Here is a 15648-nt window from a genome sequence, read left to right as displayed (position 1 = left end):
TCCTTGGTGCGGTACAGAAACATTTTTCAAGGGTTATTCTGGCATTATTAAAACCCTTTTAAGTGATGAGAGTTGTAACTCGGTTATAATGTAGAAGTTATTTATTATTTCTATTCTATTTAGTCATTGTAAAGCTCTGTGAGATATTAGAAATCAGCAGAATAAATAATTAACAACAAATGAATAAGGAGCTTCTGTTTTGATTTAAGAATCACCAGTACAACAGAAGTCTGTTCCAATCCTTGCAGAAAACACATAAACATTGGTCTAGACACTTCACTAATCCCATCTTAAAGATCCCTCAGTACCCATGCCTTCGTTGAACCTATATAATCACAGCTGACCCAAAATGTTTGAACAGGACTTTATTTCATACAGTACGATTTTCATCACACAGTAAATTCTACACTTCTTCAAGCAAATATGAGCAGAACTGTTTTTAAAGTGATGGGGTCAACATTGAAAAGAACAAGAATGAAGGTACTGGGGACATGCTCTGTTGATCTAAAGAGCTGAAAAGGTAAAGAATAAAAATAAACACTTCACCGAATGAGCTAAACTGAATTTCAGCAATAAAAAAAATATTAGGATCAAAGCAGACACCAGACCTATGTTTCATCCTTATGCTTTCCCTAGAAAACAGAAAACAATTCACAAGACAATTACCGTATTTTTCAGAGTATAAGACGCACCTTTTCCCTCCCAAAAGAGGGTGAAAATCTGGGTGCATTTTATACTCTGAATGTAGCCCCACCCAGCTTCTCAAACGGTTTCAGAGGCTGAAAAAAGCATCAGGAACGAAGCTTCAGGAAAGAAGCCCCCAAACAAAGCTTCACAAAAGAAGCCCCCAAGCAGAGCTTCAGAGGCTTTTTTTCTGAAGCTGTTTTGGAGGCTTTCAGAGGCAGAAAAAAAAAGCCAAAAAAAGCAAGGCACAGAGCTCACAACCAAGTTGCTAAAATTCACCTCTGGGGACAGCTGATTGGGGGTATTCAGGGAGGCCGATCCACCTGCCAATCAGCCTTTTTCTTATTTTCCTCCCCAAAAACTAAGGTGCGTCTAATACTCTGAAAAATACGGTAGCCAATGTGTAGCTTTTATATTTCAGCGCCAGTTTAATTGTCATTTTTAAAAGGTGAAAATCTAATCACAGTTGAAGTAGACATAACTGTTCCATGTTACATCTACTTCAACTGTATGATAGACAGGAAACTTTACCTACTCTATTATGAATTCAAAGAGAAAATAGCTTCTATTTGATTTTTCCTTATTTTCTTGCCATTTCCAACTTTCCCTGAGAATGCCTAACCATCAGGAGAGATTCTGTGATTGGGAAACATAATTAGGAAACGCCTTTTCCATTTGGAGAAATCAGGGTTATGAAATAGAATGTAATGAAATCTTACACATAAAAAAAAAAAATCCAACAAGAATCAATCAGATTTTACAAAAAATATTTGGAGGGCTGCATGAAATCAAGGGACAAAAAAATTAAGAAAAAATAGATTTAAAGTAACGACAAAATGGGAGATTATTATCTTTATTAGAATAATGGGATCAACCTAGAGGTAATATTCAGCAGGTTCTAACCAGTTCTGGAGAACCGTTAGCGGAAATTTTGAGTAGTTCGGAGAACCGGTAAATACCACCTCTGACTGGCTCTGCCCCCATCACTTCTCTGCCTAGCGAGTCCCAGCTGATCAGGAAGAAATGGAGTGGGGTGAGAATGGAGATTTTACAGAATCCTTCCCAAGCCACGCCCACCAAGCCATTCCATGCCCACTAAGCCACGCCCACAGAATCGGTAATAAAAAAAAATTGAATCCCACCACTGGGTCAACCTATTTTCCAAGGCACCCGAAGGCCAGACAAGGAACAATGGATGGAAACTGATCAAGGACAGATTCAAGAATAAATAAGGAGAAATTTTCCGACAGTGAGAACAATCAACCAATGGAACAGCTTTGCCTTCAGAAGTTGTGGGAGCTTTATCCCTGGAAGCTTTCAAGAAGAGATTGGACAGCCACTTATCAGATATGATATAGGATTTCCTGCTTGAGCAGGGGGTTGGATTAGATGGTTACAAGATCCCTTCCAACTCTGTTATTCTTTATTCTAATTTACTATTGAATATTATTGTTTATTATTTCTTCCAATCTCATAGCATGTTTTTTGAAGAAGGCTTTGGCTTCCTTCTTTTTTAAAAAAATAGTAATAAATTAAAAGCCAGGTGCTAACATTTGCTACAGATGATGAACAAATACTTATTAAAATGAAAAAGCCAAAGAGATCTCCATGTCTGTAAACACTGATTCAGAGACAGCACAGCAAGAGGCTTACATTTCTGGTGAGAGTTATAATAGGCTGTAATCCTACAGGGTGGATTAGCTGAAAACAAAAAGCCAAAACAATGAATGATTTTCCTCCCTATCCAAGCAGACACAGCTGTTGGTAAAATATACTCTTTGTTTTCAGAAGCCGTAGTGAAAGTCCAATTATATAAAAGATTTGAACTGTTCGTCTATACTTAGCATCACAGCAGGTTGACAGCACTTCCAAATAACACTTGGAAACTAAATACTTACATAGAGTAAAATAATTAACCATGACACCACTAAATTGATAATGGCTTAAGCCACAGCTGCCTTGAGATGAAAAGAACTCTGCAGATAGCATTCGTAAATTATAAGAGTCGTGAAATTTCCAACACTTTTACACAAATAACAGAGCATATTTATTTATTTTATTTATTTATTATTGAATTTTTATACCACCCTTCTCCCTGAGGACTCAGGGTGGTGTACAGCCAAAATTAAAAAACATGCAGTACAAATATTAAAAAACAATTAAAAGATATATAAATTTGGCCCAATTAAAACTCACTACCAATTAAAACATTTAAAAATTTCTTCTTAAGCCAGCCCAGCTTGCTTGAAAAAATGGGTTTTAAGGGCACGACGGAAGGCACTGAGGTCTTGGATTCTCCTTATCTCTTCTTAGGTTAGACTGTAACTTTGTTAAACCAAATCTTAACTTGCTATGAAAGATTTCTACCTGAATAAATAATATACTATTTCCAATAAAAAGATACCAAGCATGTATTATTAGTTCTGATAAAAAGGATGATGTTTGTGCTTTAAGACTGCTATAAATATTCATCTTTTCTTCATTATACTAATGGATTTTGTGTCTGGAAATTTTTGGTTAATGAGGTAGGAAACTAAGGGGAAGGGTGATTGCTGGACAGGTTATTATAATCTATTTATAACGTGAAGTCACAGCTGGTGATAGCATCAAGTTCTCCTCAAGAATCTGGGATGTTATAATGTATCGGTGCAAAATATATGCAGATCAGTAGTGGGTTCCACTTATCTTTGCTACTGGTTCAGAATCGGGAGCGCGCACTTGCGTGTGGCACTCCTGTGCATGCACAAAATCTTCCGTACATGCGCAGAGCGTCCATGATGACGTCCGGGCAGGTGGGCGGAGCCACACGCCACCGCCATTACTGGCTTGCCCAAACTGGGGTGAACTGGTAGAAACCCACCACTGATGCAGATCCAAAAAATTTATCAATGTGCAGATTTTCTAAGTGCCATCCATGATGTTTTGGTATGGCACCTAGTATGCCAATAACCACTATGACCACCGTGGCTAAAGATATATGTAATCTTTCAATTTTGATTTTCAGCTCTTGATACTGTGCGATCTTGTCCAATTCTTTGTGTTCTAGTCCAAGGGTCCTCTACCTCCAGGTTGCAGCCCACTGCTGGGCCATGGCCTATTTGGAACCAGGCTGCATGAGATGTGTGCACATGTGTGCAGAGCTCAACTTGTGCAAGTCAAGCTGTGTGTGCATGCCTGTGCATGCCAGCCCAACGCTCACACAATTTGAGCTGCACACGCACACCTGCACGCCAGCTCGCTGCTCGCGCAGCCTCTGCCCCCCAGCTGGGCATCCAAGCCACAAAGTTTGGGGATCGATGTTTTAGTCTACGATCTCCTTTGACATATCAATTATCCACGCTTTAGTCTTTCAACTCCAGTGAAATCTGGTGTGTTATGAGCCAAGACTTAATAGTCTGCATTCAGAAATTATTATTTCCATTGTTTATTTTTATTATTGGCAAGTTTTGCAAGACACATTTGGAAAGTTAAATTAAATCAAGGAACAAAAAAAAAACATAAAATGGTTTTAGTTGAACAAGAACTTCCCTAACAATAGATTAATACTGCATACAGTATTAGGATAATATTTTATCAGTTTATTTATTTGAGCAATAATCATACATTAGTAATGGTACCCAATATAATCAGAATCATCACCAATTAATAGAAAATTCTATCAATAGTTTATGTTGTTTTTTCTGTTTTTCTGTTTTTAGAGTTAGTTCACTATATGCCATACAAGCTCAGTTTATTTTTAACAATGAATCTTGGATAATGAAAAATGAAGAATAACAGAAACACTAAATGAAAAAAAGAAGAAAAAAAGAAAAAAAAACCCTTCATGAGAAAACAAAGACTAAGTTTTTGAAGTAAGTTACGAAGTAGTATCTGTGAGTTTTGATTCTTAGTGGTCTTCAATAGTCTTTCTGCAGTTTTGTGATATTTTCTAGACAAATACTGCGTGCCTTGCTTTCTGGCAGTTCAATTTCTGTATTTGGGAAGAGGCCCACTGCATTAAAGGCACATCTTTGCTGCTTTGTTTCCTCAAAACCCTGACAGGAAAGAGAAACTTTTAAGACCATTAAAGTTCCTCAGAGGATACAGAGGAGGGTACTTATTCTCCACACCAAAGACTTCAGATCAAGGACTAGCCCGGGATATATGATTTGCACTGAAGATATCCCTAAATAAATGTGTAAGAATGCATTTTGTGACGTCAGCATTATCTAAAAATCTCATGAAATTGATATTCTTGTGACATTTCTGCCATTATTTTTTTTAAAAGATAAAGGTAAAGGTTCCTCTCATGCTAGTAGTTCCCGGCTCTAGGGGGCTGTGCTCATCTCCGTTTCAAAGCCGAAGAGCCAGCGCTGTCCAAAGACGTCTCCGTGGTCTTGTGGCCAGCTTGACTAAATGCCAAAGGTGCATGGAACACTGTTACCTTCCCACCAAAGGTGGTCCCTATTTTTCTACTTGCACTTTTTACGCGCTTTCAAACTGCATGTTGGCAGAAGCTGGGACAAGTAACAGGAGCTCACCCCGTTATGCAGCACTAAGGATTTGAACCGCTGAACTGCCAACCTTTCAATCGACAAGCTCAGCATCTTAGCTATTGAGCCACTGCGTCCTTACTTTTTAAAAGGGGGAAGCCTATAAATAGAATCCATCTCAGGGAAACGGTATGTTTTATGGGGCTTCCAAATTCTACACTTCCAACCTTTGACCTCATTTCAATACAGGATTTGGTCATGACATTTTGTATGTAGGAGGGAAACAAAAAGGTGTCCATTTCCTTTCTCTATCTGGAGTGACTTTTTTTAAAAAAAAAACTTGTCACCAAATTGCCTTACCACTCTTGCAGTCTTTAAAAGAATCTTTTACAAAGTTTAAAACTTTCCATTTAGCTCAAAGTGTCTCTTGATATTTACTGTATTTAAGCACTCATAAGTTGGATTCCAGCACTGTTAAAATCAAGACCCTTCCCTGGTGACATCTTAATGTAGCTTTCTTCACAACAATTTGGATATGGTTTGCTAATACAATGCCTTCTTGTACAATATTGTTATTTTGCTATCTAGACTACAGACCAGGGGTGAAACCCAACAGATTCTGACAGCTCTGGAGAACTGGTAGCGGAAATTTTGAGTAGGGTGTGTCATTAGTCACATTCGCCAATGGAGCAATTTCATGGGTTGTAGATACCACTCTCCTCCGGCTGCTGCGGGTAACACCTGGGAGACAGCCTTGAGAGAGATATGTCTGGAATGTGCTTTTGTTTTTGGCTGCTTCACTGTTTTCCCATCCCACTTGCCTATGGCAACTTGAGAGCAGGCCAGGGATGCTTTGCGAATTGACACCCTATACATTTCTGAATCCTGACATTCATAAACAGGAATAAGACTGGATTTTTCCCTATTATGGGGAAGTATTGGGAGTTTTCCTTTGTTCACATTCCAAAGTTTGGGGTGCATAATCGTTTTATTGGGTTTCTTTTCTAAATAAAGTTTTGTGATGGCTGACTTCTGGTAATATATTGAACCACTAAGAATTGATTACAAAGGAAGCTGTGAAATTCAGTATTTAATTTACTTTATCACACTAAATGCATCAACAAATATATGCAAGAACATTAAAGAAGCAATATAAGCTCCAGGACTGATTTGCAATTCAGTGTTGTAGTTACAGGGAGCACCAAGGGCTGTGTTAGCTCTACCAAGTAAGCCAAACAGGAAACATAACCAGATCAGCTAATTCTACCTCAATTGGATGACTACCTTGTAAGTCTGAAAGAACAAACCTCTCATTTTCTCTTATTACAGCCTGAAAAATTAAGGTGGGTCTTTCCAAAATTTCTTTCCCTGTTAAGCAACCATGGGCTCCTCCTCCCACTCCGCATCTTGCCTGTTATTTGCCTAGGATTATTGTTAGGGTTAAGGTAAGATGTTCCTATAGCAAAAGGTTGGAGTAAGTGTAAGATGGCATTGAAAAAAAAAGTGATATTTAACAGTAGTGAATCAGCAGCTGTGCTTGCTCCAATTGTAACTGAAGAATCTCAGTCTATTATACTGCTACTTACAAAATGTACAGCGCAAATTTAATAGTGCTGATCTTCTAACCATGGCTGAGACTTTGTGAATATAGGCTGGCATCCTTTAATGTTGCCTTTCTTATTATTTCCCCTGTTCTTGATTTCATTATCAACATACTATTGTGCCTAGTGCTGAGACTTCAACAGTAAAACACCCATCCTTCTATTCTTTCCGAAGCTGTCCCAATTTCAGCAGCTATTATGGCTGCCACCCCACTGCTAGAAAAAAGGGCTTTTCCTGGATCAACCAGGGACTTTGCGGCTTCCCTGGGATCGTCAGGATGTGCCTTCCACTATCACAGTCAAAACTAGACCGTGAGGTCCAAAAAGGACAGTCCAGCAGCGGGGCTTTCGGTGGCGATCCTGGAGACCAGGAATCCACCATCCGTTTCGTCGTGACACCAAGCTCCTCATTATTTCCCCTGCTCTTGATTTCATTATCAACATATTATTGTGCCTAGTGCTGAGACTTCGACAGTAAAACATCCCCCCACACACAAAAAAAATCTAAAGCTCATTTTATTTTTCATTTGGAAAAATACAAGAATACTAGACCAATCCAACAGACAGAACACGATTTTCTCAAAAGGAATAGGCTCCAACAGAAAAGGTGGTGAGATACCAAATAATGGGGAATATAGACAAGGTCTAATTCCGCTAAATGATCTGTAACCAGCAAGAGAGTTTGGAAGCATTTGCATTAGACAGTTAGACACAGTTGTTCTCTCACAGTCCAGAGCAGTGGTGGAATTCAGCCGGTTCTATCCGGTTCGGACAAACCGGTAGCGGTGGCTGCGGAAGGTTCCGCCCATCCACCTGGACGTCATCACATCCCGTTTTCGATTGGTCCTGTGCATGCGCGGAGGTGGTGTGTGCGCTCACATTTGCGAACCGGTAGCAAAGGTAAGTGAATACCACCCCTGGTCCAGAGGTTTGGTAGGAGACAATTTGAAGACAGACCAAAGTCTTTCATGGACCATCATATTTACCCATTCTCAATATTTGCCTGAGCCATGCAGGTATCAGAACTTTTTAGGACTGGGATTTCTCTTTGCTTTCCTAGTCATGTTCTATAAATACTCAGCTGAGCTAAGGTAGTTCAAAGGATGGAGTTACAGAGAAGAACATGGATAGCATCAACTAGGGATAGTGTCATATATTGATCCCTCATGTAAAGCATAGGAAGGAAGATTCGGGGAAGAGAACAGAGATCTAAGACATGCAGAAGAATCAATAGTTCATCTGTAATCACTTAACAACAGCAAAAGGTAGAGAAATGTTACACCCACATCAATGTTATCTCTACAATCTTGTTTTTAAGTACAGGAGTTTATCCTTCTAAAGATTTCGTTGCCATTATTTACCACCACCACCCCCCTTTGCTTTTTTCTGGACCGGAACTTGAAGAATCAGACAGAGTTTGATATGCCTCGTTTACTGCAATCGCATCTAGGCATTAAAATGCACTGTTCAAAATCCCTTTTGTGGGAAGGGATTTCATAGTCAGAGTGCTATTTTCTGCAGTAGCTTTTCAAAACATACTGCAGTATGACACTGAAAAAAAACCTCATCTTTCTCTCCCTCTTTTTCCTGAAACTGGGGAAGTTTTGTATTCAACATGAGCTACTAATGAATACAGCTTCCGCAAAGAAGTGTATGGCCACCATGTAAAACCACTGCTTTATGTCACCATATTACCAAGTTGTACAAAAAACAATTCACTAAGTATTTCAATGGCATAAATTAATTCTGAAGGAAAACATATATTTTTCTTATATAAATCATTTAATTAATATGTTCCCTAGCTTGCTTTGTTTATAGATAGATAATAGATTAGATAGATAGATAGATAGATAGATAGATAGATAGATAGATAGATAGATAGATAGATGAATAGATGAATAGATGGATGATAGATACTACCAAGACTATTCTTTCTATCTAATAGGAATAATAGAGTTGGAAGCAGGGGTAAAATCCAGCAGGTTCTGACAGGTTCTGGAGAACCGTTAGCGGAAATTTTGAGCAGTTTGGAGAACCGGTAGTGGAAATTTTGAGCAGTTCAGAGAACTGGCAAATATCACCTCTGATTGGCTCCAGATTTTGCAATATCCTTCCCCCAGAAGTGGGGAAGGAATGCAGATTTTGCAGTATCCTTCCCCTGGAGTAGGATGGGAATGGGCATTTTGCAGTATCCTTCTCCTGTCACCAAACCGCCACCAAACCCACCAAACCACGCCCACCAAGCCACACCATGCCCACCAAGCCACACCACGCCCACCAAGCCATGCCCACAGAACCGGTAGTAAAAAAAATTGGATTTCACCACTGGTTGGAAGGGACCTTGGAGGTCTTCTAGTCCAACCTTCTGCACAGGCAGGAGATCCTAGAACATTCTAGACAAGTGGCTGTTCAGTCTCTTCTTAAAAAGCCTCCAGTGATGGAGCACCCACAACTTCTAAACAAGGCATTCCACTGGTTAATTGTTCTCACTGTTAGGAAATTTCCCTTAGTTCTAGATTACTTCTTTCCATTGGCCTGGAATGTTCCCTTTTTCCTCTACATTAAGGAAGTAGCCATGAGTTTCCATGTTTCACATTACTACTGAATTCTCCATTTTAAAAAAGATGATTGTGTGAATCCTTTTCAAACAACAGTCTCATATTGTACTGTAGGTACAGTATTTCGATGATATTGGTGGTGTTGCCCCAGTAAGTATATAGTTGAATCAGGTTTCAGTCTGAATTCTACAGGCATAAACAAGAATATTCATTCAGTTTTTGGCTTTTTAACTTAAAAAAAAAGCAACCAGCAGTGTTTGTACAGTAGATCAATCAACATTTATTTCTGCGGAAATCTGAGTTTATTTATACACAAACCTAGACTAAATTTTCCCCCGTCAACCAACAACCACAGTAGTCTCATTAAAGAGGTATTTCACAGAGATTTTGGTCAAGAGTCTTTTCAGCTTCTATGTCATTGAAAGCGGCTGTTTTCAGAACAAATTTCCTGTTTTCCCCTCTTCATCTCGATTCATAATAGCATTTGCCTGCTTTAAATTAATTAGTTCTACCTGTAAATTCAGATACATTTTAAAAACACTCATTTGCATCACAAACAACTGATACACACTCGCACAGAAGCTCAATTAAATTGCTTTGGAATAGTTGCATTGATTAACTTCACATCTATTTTGCCTCTTCACTCTGGGTATCGCAGCAATGTTCTTTTCATGTGTGTTCCTATTCATTTTCATCTCCTTAGGGTTGCACAATCTGGATGCAGAGAATATATGTATAAAAGCCAACTTATCCCAGACTTCCAGATGAATGGTTTATATATCTGATTATCTGTAGCTAGAACATCTGTAGCTGTACAGAAAACACTTTGGTGATTGAGCTGATGTGTCTTACAATCCAACACATGCGGAGTCAAATGGGGAAGTCACATCAGAATTCTTATACATAAACAAGATGTGTGGTTCTACAGAACTCAGTTCAATGCAAATGGCTCTTGATAGCCAAATAGGAAAAGCACTTAGACTTCTATACCGCTCCATAGTGCTTAAAGCAGTTTACAGAATCAACATATTGCCCCCTCGCAATCTGGGTCCTCACTGGAAGGATAGGAGGTTGAGTCAACCTTGATCCGGTCAGGATTGAACTGCTGGCAGTCGGCAGAATTAGCCTGCAGTACTGCATTCTAACCACTGCGCCACTACGGCTCTTGTTAGTCTCACATAATGTATCTCTCCACAAAACCCCTGCCATTTTTAATACGCGCAAAAAGATAAAAGAAGAGGGAGAAGACCAAATAGTTTTGGTCTGCTCAGAAGACAGTATCATTGTTTTCAATTGGTTTATTGTGACATATATAAGCCATTGATCAACATGCAAAGGGAACAACATAAGAAGTTAGCCCATCTTTAGCCCATAAAAAATTATTATCTAAGGGGTCATTTAGCAAAGAAAATAAGGTATGGTTTCACAACAATTATAGAATTCTAAAAACCAAACTTGTACCAAACCCAGCCAAAATATACAAAAGAAAAGCTATATGCTGTTCTCGCAATTGTTCATCTTTATTGATGGTGTCAAGTCATCATCTAAAATCAAATTCAAATCTTTATTGTCAGTGCACAACATATGTACAATGAGTTTAGTTGAGCTCCTTCAGTGCACACACATCCCAACACAATACAACTCACAGTGAAGATAGAAAATCCCTAACCCAATAAATCATATTAACAAAACACTCAGTCCTATTGCAACAGTGTGAGCATGTTACACATTGCGCCGGCTCTGCAGTCCATCATACTACATAGTTATGATGTTATTTCTCATCAGGAGTCTGACAGCCCACGGATAAAAACTGTTTTTCGGCCTGTTGGTGCGGCTAGCTATACTTCTATATCTCCTTCCCGATGGTAGGAGGGTAAAGAAGGTGAGAGTCATCCCTGAGAATTTTCCTCACTCTTCTAAGGCAACGAGCCCTAGCAATCTCATCTAGTGGTATCAGGGGACAGCACACAATGTTTTGTGCTGTGCTCACCACCCTCTGTAATGTTTTTCTATCCGCGGCTGTCAGACCAACATACCATACCATGATGCAATAAGTGAGGACGCTTTCTATTGTGGACCAGTAAAAGGAGGGTCATCAGTTGTTCTTCCATCCTGTTTTTACACAAGGATGTATGGAAATGGGGTGGCGGTTGGGCCTTCCTGGATCGTGTTGTTTTCCAGGTGAGGTCTTCGCTGAGATCTTTTCTTAAACTGTACGCTATTAGATGTTGTAGCAAAAGAAGATACGTTGAATTTCAAATTCAGATATATCTGCTCAGCCCTTCTACTGTGTGTAGGAGAGAGAGAAGAATGAGCACTTCTATTTACAAGACCACATAAAATGGATGGTCAGAAAACTAGCAGGCTCAATTCATAGTGAATTAAAAATCACAGTGAATCCATTTCCCTCAGATGTCAACATAGCAGGTCTATGTTGTTATTACATTTATAAAGCTTTAGTCAAACTGTGACTTGATCGTTCAGTTTTGATCTTTTAGCATTGATCATTTGTGCAATTAAGAGCTGTATTCTCTGTAATTTATTTATTTGGAGATTTTATTCCTTTGTTCAAAACCACTTTGGCTATTTAACCATAAATTATATATTATAATTTATACAGCAATACTAACTGTATACAATGGTGAACAGTCACTTTATGTTCAGGCATGTGTGAACTAGTAAAAGTCAAGCAAAAATTGTATAACTCTTCCTTTTAAGGGATCTATTAAGGGATGATATTCCTATTCTGATTTTCCATTTCCTAACTGCTATTGTCTAAAGACAACCACTGCAATTGTTGCTGCAATTTTTGTTCCATTAGGATTGTCCAAATAAAAACAAAGGGCTTTTTATTTTTTTACTTCTGCAAACCCAATTTTGTTCATATTAATCTTTCCTCTGTGATTTGCTGTCCCTTTTTGGCTCTTTAAGTGAAGTAGTTTATACAAGGAGAAGCACCAGCAATAATGTAGTGCCACATTTGAATTTCATATTTCAAACTTGACTTTATTGTTTTTCTATTCTGCAAGTATTCCATCTAAATGGTAGGAAATCGCCTACCATGAGAGAAAGGAGCTAAATCACAAATTCTGGTGGATGCATATCTGTATGGATATCATTGAACTAGTCCTTAGGGGGCAAATTAACACACATTGTAAATATATATATATATTTTAGGATATTACAGATTATACATTATGATTACTCTTGCTTTTGTTTGTATTTCTGCTGAGGAAAAAAGAAATTATCTCAAAGAAACATTTTTCTTAATTTACTAAAAGTCCAAAAGTATTAAGATAAAATGTAGAGATTATTTCTGCCTGAGAAAAGATAATTTTAATGTGAAATTAAATTTTACTGTTTGTGCTGCCTAGGCAGAGCTAAATTGTACATGTCAGGTCTGTTTTAATAAAGGAACTTGCTCCTCATTTCTCTTCACCCGGAATTTGAACTAAAGCCCTTTGGCAAGAACAAATTAATGCCTTATTTTAAAACCATTCATTTTCAAGGACCTTCTAAGCAGAGGACATTTCAGCATCAGAAGACTCATTCTAGAAGGTTAGAGAAGCTTTTATGTTGGTATACATGACAGACCGAACAACACTAATGAATACAGATCCTGAAATTTCAGCCTAAAAATAAACTCAGTGGAATGAGAATTATTTGTGAATTAAGCCCTATGAAATTGACCAACAACCTTCATAAATGTAAAATTATTGAAGTTATGAATGTTGACAGCTCCATCATTTCCCAAACAACCATCTCAGCTTTGATATTAGTTTAGCATTGAATTATTTTCAGTTCCTTATTCCTCTAATACAACTAAACTCTTATTGAAATCCTTTTTAGAAAATCCACGAAATTACTGTGTTCCTTGGACATTCCAAACTCTAGAGATAATACTGCATTTTCCAACTTAGCCACTTATTGCCTATATCTCGGGGCTTTGCACTTTTTTTTTTTTCGTCCTTCCAGATCTTTTATTGAGGCTTATTCTCCCCGCTTCTCTTCCTGTGGCGGTTCGTACTGGGCCAGCTTGGCTTTCAGCTTCCGGTTTTCTTCCAGCAGGGCTTCGTACTTCTCCTTCATCTCGGCCACCTCCAGGCGGAGAGCTTCCACCTCGGGGTTCTTGGGCGCCGCAGCTCCCAGGTGGTGCTTCAGGAAGTCGAGGGCGCAGCTGGGCTTCTCGGGCTCCTCGTACAGCCCCACCAGCACTTTGGTCAGGGTGTCCATCACGCCGGACTTCTCCAGGTAGCGCTGGAACTGCTCCCTCTTGGAGTCGGCGGCCTTGTAGGTGGCCATGGGCACCTTCGGCTCCTCTCACTGCTGCTTCTGCTGCTCCCGGGCCAGCCACGCAGAAAATGGGGCTTTGCACTTTTTTAAATGGCTTATGCCATTTTGTATTGAAGGAGTGAGCTAAGAGATACCAGAGCCATAAATCTAAATGAAGCAAGCCCACTGGAAGCCTCAAAGGCCAAATGTCACAAGGACCTGGAATCCTTGACCACATATCAGATCACTTAGCTGAAATTTCCTGATACAAATGTCCCACTATGCTGGTTGGGGAATTCTGAAAGTTGAAATTCATGCATCTTAAAACTTGAGAGACACTGTTCTAGTGTTTTAACATTGGGCAGCCAGAAGTCAGGGGTATCAAACTCGCATCATCATGGCGGTGTCACATGACGTATTGGGACTTCCCCCCCTTCGCTAAACCGGACGTTACGCATGGCCGGATCCATGCGTAACGGATCCGGCCTGTGGGCTGCAAGTTTGACAGCCCTTCTATAAGTCTTTTCTATGTGACTCAAATCTACTTGCATCAGACTGCAATACTCTCTCAATCAATTAATCATCTTAGTGGAGTCCAAAAGAAAATTACTAATATGACTGCAGGATCTTTTTTCCCCCACTTTTCCTGATACAGCCCGTTGGCCTGGTTTTATAATTAATTATCATCAACTAACCACCTGGGTTTTGCTTGGTAGCACTCTACATTACCTACTTTTGAGTAGCTGCATCTCTACTAGCTAATGGCGGGATTAATTGTATATTACAAAGTTCTTAGAAGCGTCAGTTCCTAAGCATTCTAAAAGTGCAAAGGTCAGAAAATAGCTTGGAAATAGTTCTCGCGAAAGATACCAGTATTGCTTGGAGAATTTTCGAAGATTTAAAGGAGAAATTAATTCCCTGACAATTCTATGAATGACTGCCCTCACTGCTGGTCTGTGTGTGATTTATTTTAAAGAATAGCAATAGCATTTATATACTACTCCACAGTGTTTGACAGCACTCTCTGGGTGACTTACAATGTCAGCATATTGCACCCCCCGCCCCCCCCCAAAAATCTGGGTGCTTATTTTAAAGACCTCTTAAGGAAGGAAGACTGAGTCAATCTTGAACCCCATCAGGATCAAACTCCAGGCTGTGGGCAGAGCTTGCCTGCAATACAACATCCTAACCACTGCACCACCAGGGCACTCGTAGAATGAGATATGTTTGTCTAGATCAAAGGAAATAAAACTTTAGATATATATTGTATGTAATCATTCTGAAGGTCTAGGCATTTGACAAAGCAAAAACAGAAAACATTTAGAAATACCAGAATATAAACCAGAAAACATTTAGAAATTCCAGTCTATCTCGTTTGGTTAAAGATGTTGAAATATAGGACAAAACCAATTAACACCCAGCAGTATTCAGCCAACATGATATGAAATTCCTGGAGCTCAGGTTTAATATGATCTCAAACAGAAATCCTATTTAATAATGTATTATTTCGTCTCCATTTGCTTTTGTACTTGAAATATAAAGCAGCCCTTCTCCATTTTAACAGATAATTTCTTTTTTTCCTGACTCTTTGTCTTTTGCAGTGACACCCACGGCAAACATGAGCTTTAAAATTGATTTCCGTTACAAACTTATTCCTGAGGTTTCATACCGCTATGATATTATACTACTCCTGCTACTACTATAATTACGAAATTGTTTTATGTTAGAGCAAAATCAGAATCGCTAACAAGTTGCTATCTGATGCCAGAGAAATATCTTTAAAAAGTATCAGGCAGCTTCTGGACTTGTTTCTTAGAAGCTAATTATACCATGTTTACAAAAAATGTTAACAGGTTTGTAGGACTGGCTCTTATAGAACAGTATTCATGATAAGAAATCATACCAAAATTATCCAGATAATTCTTTTCAGTTTGGTTTGCTTTTTTTATTATCGCTACTATGATTTTGACTTTACCAATTGCATTTATATTCACTTTTCGTATAGGAGGCTTATGATAATATATTGTTCCCCAACACTCCTCCCTATTTATTCTTACAATT

At 38.8% G+C, this 15648-nt stretch overlaps 1 protein-coding gene and 1 pseudogene across 2 annotated transcripts in view; both read right to left on the bottom strand.

Annotated features, from left to right (window-relative positions):
• Positions 1-15648, bottom strand: part of PRKG1 (protein kinase cGMP-dependent 1) — an 873884-nt gene that overhangs the window by 282253 nt on the left and 575983 nt on the right. The gene's annotated exons all lie outside the window — the stretch shown is intronic.
• LOC117670644 (c-Myc-binding protein pseudogene) lies at positions 13268-13655 on the bottom strand (annotated as a pseudogene).

The sequence above is a fragment of the Pantherophis guttatus genome, chromosome 6 (genome assembly GCF_059756535.1).
Source record: "Pantherophis guttatus breed Tessera chromosome 6, ASM5975653v1, whole genome shotgun sequence".
NCBI lineage: Eukaryota > Metazoa > Chordata > Lepidosauria > Squamata > Colubridae > Pantherophis > Pantherophis guttatus.
This window is presented reverse-complemented; position numbering and strand designations above follow the sequence as displayed.